This window comes from Geospiza fortis, unplaced genomic scaffold (assembly GCF_000277835.1).
Source record: "Geospiza fortis unplaced genomic scaffold, GeoFor_1.0 scaffold140, whole genome shotgun sequence".
In the NCBI taxonomy this organism is placed as follows: domain Eukaryota; kingdom Metazoa; phylum Chordata; class Aves; order Passeriformes; family Thraupidae; genus Geospiza; species Geospiza fortis.
In genome coordinates this window covers 814771-822312 of record NW_005054459.1, presented here as the reverse complement: position 1 = coordinate 822312, position 7542 = coordinate 814771, and the positions used below count along the sequence as shown (strand labels likewise).

General features: G+C 50.1%; 1 protein-coding gene across 1 annotated transcript in view; it reads right to left on the bottom strand.

The window, feature by feature from the left end:
- Positions 1–7542, bottom strand: part of KCNJ1 (potassium inwardly rectifying channel subfamily J member 1) — a 17978-nt gene that overhangs the window by 7585 nt on the left and 2851 nt on the right. The gene's annotated exons all lie outside the window — the stretch shown is intronic.

Genomic DNA, 7542 nt, shown 5'->3' with positions numbered 1-7542 from the left:
TACTGTGATTTCCCTGAGCTCCCTTTTCCATCAGGACAGGCAGAGGGACACCTGCCTGCCTGCCTGGGGGCATAGTCCACAATATCCCTGGGAAAATGGAATATCCTTGGAAGAGGCGTGTCCCAGCCCAGATTTCTGTGGGAGCACAGAGCTCTGTGTGAGCAGGGAGAAGGGAGAGGTCTCCTCCTCCTGCCTCAGAGCTGCACGAAGCAGGACTGGCCCAGCCAGGCCAGCAGGGCCATCACCAGGACATGGACTGTCCCCTCCCTTCCTCTCCTCATGTCCTGACTCTCTGGAGCAGAACCCTGCCAGCTCTGACATCTGTGGGATGCAGGGACTCCACAGGAGCTCAAGGGACTCAGCCACCTCAGAAGTGCTGCCCTGCCCTACCCTGCCCGGGGGTTCTGCCCCTCTGCCTTACATGAGACCCTCTCACTGTGCCTGGTACCTGCTCTGTAGGGTTTGGGGCTGATGTGCTGCTGCTGAGCAGCCCCAGTGTGACTTGGGTGCCCCTTGGAGCCACTTCCATCACATTTCTGTGATAACAAACAGTCACGAATTCCAGCCAGGAATGCTGTGCCCTGTACACGTGGTTTGAAGGGAGGGGCTGCAGTTCCCCCCCAGATTTGAGGGGAAGAAGTAATTCCCCCATGGGAGCACAGGCCAGTGAATAAATGAAAGAACAGGCACTGCAGCACTGGGGACTCAAGCAAATCTTGTTTTCTGAAACCTTAGCAGGGTTTGGGGTCCTCAAAGGTTAAAATATTTACCTCAGATGTATAAATAAAGGATTTATTGCAATAAAGACATTACTGTCATTGTTAGCAATTAATAATACTGTAATTAGTGCTGCACAGAAATTAATCCAGGGCTGCATTTGCTGGGGGAAAGCTAAAGGCTCCAGCAGACTGAGAGCTAAGGACACATCCCATACACAAACCTGGGAAGGGTTTGGGAGTGGAACAGCAGAATTTCCTCCTGTCCTGGCCTTTGGAAACACCTCTGGCTGCACAAAACCATCTGCCAGCATTCAGCAACAATCCCTTCACAGGCACCAGGGAAAACATCATAATTGGGTATTTTTGCAGTGCCAGGTAAATTCCATGGCTGGCCTGAACCTCCTGCTGCACCTTCTGCTGGGACAGGGAATTCCCAGGCACCAGCTCAGGTGCAGCCACACTGAGATGTTGCCTCTGCCCACAGAGAACTGGGAGCTGAGCTGTTTCTCCAGCAGGATTTCTCAGCAGAACTCATTTCTATTTTCAGACAAATAGGTTTCCACTGAAAATATTCAGGTTTTAGTAGGAAATTGCTGTCTAGAAGAAATAATTTCTCAAGCAAATTCTATCTTTTGGGATTTTTAATTTGGCCAAAAAATCCCCACAAATAATTCTCATTGCAGTAGAGTTGTGTGGGACATGGTGTGGTTGCATGAGAAAAAAAAATAGGGATTTAACTCCAGTGTTGCACTAGATTTCTGTTCTACTTTAAGACAATTGATTTTGATGGGCTGAGGAGCCTTGAACATAAAGGCTTTTGCTTTTAGCTGAAATGTTTAATGGAGAAAGGCAGGTTTTGTGTGGCTGCTTCTGCTCTGTGTTGCCAGACAAAGGCACTGCCCTGTGAATGTGTGAGAAGGGCAGATGGAAATGGGTTCTCACCTGGACATGTGGGATTGATCTGAATGCAGTGAACCCTCAGCAGCGAGGCTGGAAGGCAAATGCTGCACAAACACCCCCAAAAAGCCACAGGGGAAAGGGGCAGAGTCATGTGAGCCAGTTCTGCACATTGCCCATGCTGTGTTCTTTGCTGAGCATTTAAGGGTTGAATCATTAACTGCCGTGGTGTTTCTCCAGGCTGGCAATGTCAGGTGTCAGTCACAGCTGCTGCAGAGCCCAGAGGCAGCTGGTCCTGGGCTTGGGGACACAGCAGGGACAGACTCTGCCAAGCAGCAGCACCTGTGAGCAGGGACAGGTCTAACCCTGCTCTGCTCTCAGATCCCTCAGCACCCAGCACTGCCTGGCAGGTGAAAGCTCTGCCCCTGTCCAGGCTTCATTCCCAAAGTGCTGGTGGATTTATCTGATACTGCTGTGGTGCTGCCCCAGCCAGGCCCCAGCTCTGCGGTGGGGGCAGAGAACTCAGCACTGGTCACCTCAGAGGGTGGGGAAAGGGCACAGGAGCAGCATTGCAGCCCCTCTGCTGGGTCACCTCAGAGCCTTGGGAAAGGGTTCTTCTCCCTCAGGGCACAGGAGCAGCATTGCAACCCCTCTGCTGGGTCACCTCAGAGCCTTGGGAAAGGGTTCTGCTCCCTCAGGGCACAGGAGCAGCATTGCAGCCCCTGTGTCTGGGCTCTGCACAAGGACAGAAACCAGGCAGCAAATGCTGAGGGACAGAGTGCCCCCATGGCAGCTCAGAGAGCAGTTCCAGCTCTGCAGCAGGGACGTGGGAAGGGCCCTCAGAGCACACCCGAGGGCCTGGCTGGCCCTGCCATGGCCACGCTGCATCCTCAGGGCAGGGTTTGATGGGAGCCAAGGGAAAGGCAAAGAAACCCCAGTCCCGTGTGGGACTGCAGCAGGAAGGGCTGCTCTGGGGTTTTGGGGTACAAAGAGCTGCTGGTAGCCCTGGTGTGAGTGCCACCCTGGGGTCACTGCTCTGCTGCCATCTCTGCTCTGCTCACAGCACCAGGGAAAACCGCAGCCAGGCAGGGAATGTTTCCATGGAATGTGAAGAGCACTGTCCTGACCTAAGGCTGTAATTCCAGCCTTTGGTGCTCACCAAGGTGACTTTGGTTTCTAAACTGCCCCTGTGCTGGCTGGCTGGGTGCCATGAGCCCAAGCAGGGCACAGAGGTCTGTCACACTGCTCTGGATCAGCCAGACTCAAATCCTGCTTTGCCAGGTTTCCATTGGGAATGGCAGCCCCTGAGCACTTCCCAGACAGCAGGGTTGGAGAGGAAAGACTTGGGGATGTACAGCAGGATGGGATGGGTGGGAGCTGCACTGCCCAGCCCCTGAGATGGCTCATGGGAGGATGCACTGGCCTGGAAACAGCAGTTGCTGAGCTGGGGCCCTGACTCTGTGTGCTCAGATGTTTCCATCCCTCTCTAACTCCTGGTCCCTGTCTGCAAAGGAAATAAGAATCATTTCTCTACTTTACATGCAAGTGTGAGGCTATTTTAGGGCTGAGGCCAGGGTTTCAGCAGGTGCTGTTTTACTGCTCAGCACCTCTGCCCTGCCCTTTAGAGTACTACAGCTGCTTCAGTAGTAACTGCAGTGATCCCTGGGCAAGCTGTCAGGGATTCTGGGACCTTTCAGGAGCACTGCTGTGCTATAAATAGAATTTATTGTGACTTGTTTCCCACAGAAGGCAGTTCTTTCACATTTTATCTCTTTCCTCATGCAAACACAGACCAAAGTGAGGAAGGCTTTCTCTGAAGATCAAAGTGAGTGTGGAACTCTTCCCTTGGATCATTTGCAGCACTGCACTGTGTGTGAAGCATTTCCCAGCTCTGCCTGTCTCACCTGCCAGGGATTAAAGGCTGCACTGCAGCCTGAGTTCTGTGCTCATGACTTAGCACCTCACATCCCCTTCTTTAAATAACACTACTTTCATAGTAAATCCCACAAATACATCGTTTACAGAGGGCTTTTCTACTCTTAGTTCTTCTGCTACTGTTCTGTCTGTCCCTGGCTCTGCTGTTGCTTGGATCTGGCTTTGTTTTGCAGTTGAGTTGTCCTTGTTTCCCGAATTTCTGTGTGTAGGATCAATGTGTCTCAGACAGGAGTAGTAACAGACCCTGTGTTTCATGGTCATGTGCCAGGTTCCTCTCAGTGTGTCCTGCCTCTCATTCAGGAGCTTCCCAGCAGATGTGTTGAAAGGAACATCACTGCAGACCTGCTCTCCATTAATAGACATTTTGGACTTCAGCTTCTGAACTCACTTTTTACCTCAGAAGCATCAAGGCCCTCCCTGATATCTGCAGCCAAAGTCAGCTGGGCCACAGTGGCACCACAGGGAATGGGAGGATCAGGGGGGACAATGCAGCCTCTTAATTCTCCCTGCACCTCCAGAAAGCAAAGAAACCTCTGGTGACCCCACAGAATTGCTCAGAAGGGAAAGGATTTGTTGCATTCCTGAACAGATGCACTTTTCCTTTGGATAACACAGGTTTTCTGCCCTGTGAATTCCTTTGGCTGCCCATGGTACGAGCTGAGCTGAAGCACATCAGCCACTCCCTGGTGATTTTCCCTGCTCCCCTTTTGCTGCCTGGCCCTGCTGGCCCCTCAGGGTGATGCTCCCCCTTGAGCCAGCCCAGGCTGCACAGTCACACACCGGACACCAGCAGCTGGGAGGATTCCTGCCCATCACAGGTGCTCCAGACTGGGACTGAGGGTTTTGTCCTGCCCCTGATCCCAAGATTTTCAACAACATCCAGTCCCATTCCAATCTCACCTCAGCAATTTCCATCACTCAGCCTTCCCTGGCTGCCTCCCCAAGGTGTGGATAACACCCCAAATTCCAGGGATGCACAGCACAGCCTCAGCCCCTGCTGTGGCCTTTAGGCTCAGCCCAAGACTTAGGCTGGGAGAAGCCTGGCTTCAGAACTTCCCAGCTGAACCCAGAGCTGGTAAAGGCATTTTGTGCTCTTTCATACAGGGTCTGATGAAGCAGATTTTGTCCATCTGGATTAGAGTCTGCTTGTGCCCAGCAGATTGGTTAAAATGTTCCTGGGATTTATTACAGTTTAATGCCATGGAAGCTAAACAAATTTCAGGAACAATTTTGAGGCTCAGATCTCAGCAGGCAGCTATTTGCCTAATGTCCTACTTTTTCATACATCTCCTGCAGAAAGAAAATAGCTTTTAGTTACACGGGAACCTGATTATTGCCTGAAACACTGGCACTGCAAATTGCCCCTTTTCAGGCCATTTCCTGCTGTCAGGGGCACGCTCAGTGCCCTTGAAGGTGCTGGGGAGCACGAGCTGCAGATCTAAAGGCAGGAACACTCTGCTTTGCCTGGGATATGCAATATTTCACCAGCAAGGCTTTTTCTATCCCCATCCTCCAGTTACTTTTGTGCTCCTAATTATTTCTATGAGCGTAATTGACTTGCAAGACATTCTTGGCTTGCAGAGTGCACGGAGTGAATTATTGACCCGTCACATGGGTCATTGATGTGAGGAGACGTCAGAACAAACTGGGTGCAAAGCAGCTACTCTGCATTCCTAATAGCAAATGTAAGCCATTAATAACTGTGCTGCCTGCTGCACTCAGAGCCTGCCCAATTTGGGTTTGACATGCATATGGCTGAGTTCATCCTCAGTGTAATTTGAAATTCATTGGGCACGGACTTCATCTCCTTCTGCCGCTTGAAAATCTCTCCTGTGCCGAGATGTGCTATGCTAATTCCAGACTTTATGGCTGACTTGAGATGTTACATTTGAAAAATCAAATCCAATTAAATCAACTTATTACCAAGGTCAGAGACCAGCATTCAGTACATTCATTCCTTGCTATTTCACAGCAAGGAGTAAACTTAGGGAGCAGATTCTGTCTTAACCCAAAACCCAACTGATCTGTTCTAATCAAAAGGCTTTTGGCTGCAGGACCTAGAAAGTGCAGTCAAGTGATAAAGCATTCCCCAGAGTGCAAATAGCTGAACTGAGTTCCCAACTTTCCACTTTTTTGTATACTATGATAATAATACAAATATTCTCCTCTTTGTGCCTGTTTCCCCATCTGCTCATAAGATGGAAGAGGAAGGAGGGGATTGGGGGGATAAATTCTGTGACTGCAAAGTTTTGAGTGTGGAGCTGTGGGCTGGTAACAGCATCAGCTTGCTGTAGTCAGAGTTGGAATGGAGCACAGATTCTAGGAGAGTCTCAAGAGATGCCCCATTGCTATATTGGCAGGCACCAGTTTATTATCTGTGAAGGGAAAAAAGTTCTGAGTATAATATCTCAATATTCTCAGCAAGGAGTGAAACAGAGGGAATATACAATGGCTTTTGAAGGGGGACAAATATAAAGCCGATTTGCAGATCCTTTTGCAAATTAAAGTCTTAAGTTTGAATTTATGATGAGCTCCCACACTGTGCAAGGCTTTGTATTTAAATTACACCATCACCAAGTGCCCAGTGGCTCTTTCTGCCTCTTATTTTTCAGCACCTAATGCAGTTCCTGCAGGAGGTCCTTATGTTCCAGACAGAACCAGACAGAAAAGCAAGAGCAGTGTTGACCTCTTGGACTCCCTTTACATATATCCCACTGTTTCATTTCCAGGGAAAAACAGCTTAACCTGTCCAGGCATCTCACATCCTTCCCACTCATTTAGGAGCTTAAATCTGGATGGAATTTTCTGTGGTGGTGATCCATTCCACCAACCTGAGGGAACTTATTCAAGTGACTCTGGTGCCTCAGAATTCCTCTCAGCTCTCACAAACTGGCATTTCAAAGTGAATTGCTTCAAACTTCCCTGGATCATCAGCTACACAAGCAGTTCTAGGTACCAAGATTCCTATTTTAAGTTTTTTCTTCTATTAAGTACCTAAGTTGAACCTGGAACTAAATTACTTCCAAAACTGAATCTCTGACCTCAGCCATTAATGAGCTTTTAAAAATCTTGTATCAGTTGTGCCACTTCATGTAGGATTCAATTATGCAGCAAACCTCGGATGTTATTTGAGCTTTCCAAAGTTCTACTAAAGTGGCGTAAAACCCATGAAGGATTTACTCTCACCTCACTTTACCCCTTCAAACGTTTGAAGAGCCCAGGCAGCTCATTTAAGAGAGGCACCAGAGCTCAGTTTAAATTTGAGGCTGGAGGAGCTGCTCTTCAGGGCACCTCCTCTCACCCAGGGTGACAAGATTAGACACAGCCCCCAGATTTAAACAAGAAAGGGAAGTGAGAGGGACTCTCTGGATATTAACAAACCTCCACACACAGGGTGGCCATTCAGGTCACAGCAGCTCTGCCCTGTGATGTACATCTGTACATCTGCCTGGTTTCCCCTTTGGGATGGGCATTCCCAGGGCTTGGAGCAGTACCTGGCAGTTTGTTACCTGTTCTGGGCTCCTCTGTGCACAGCTCTGCCCACAGCACACACTGGTTGGGAGAGTTTGTCAAAGCCTGGGCTGAGTTAAAGTCCTTTGCCTTTCTCATGGAATGCTGCAGAGGAAGCAGGTTCCCATGTCCCTGCCCTGCTTTCCCCCTCACCAACCCCAGCTCTTTCAAACCTCCACACTGGGCAAAGCAAGAAGGGAACAAACCCTTACCTGAGGGAGGCTCAGCAGGGAGGGTGAGCCCTCATCAGCCCCGTGCTGCTCCCAGCTCCTGCTCTGGGGACAGGACTCCTGATGGGGGGCACCCACAGCCCTGGAACTGAGCTCTAAAGCTCCTTTTCTCTGTGGGCAGGCTGAGCTGCACTCCAGGCAGGGTGTGTGGTGCAGCTTTGGCATTGTGTGCCCAGGGCACACACAGCGGGCACTCCTGGGGCAGCCTGGCTGGGAAGGGGAAATTCCCATGTCAAACTGCCCTCATTCCT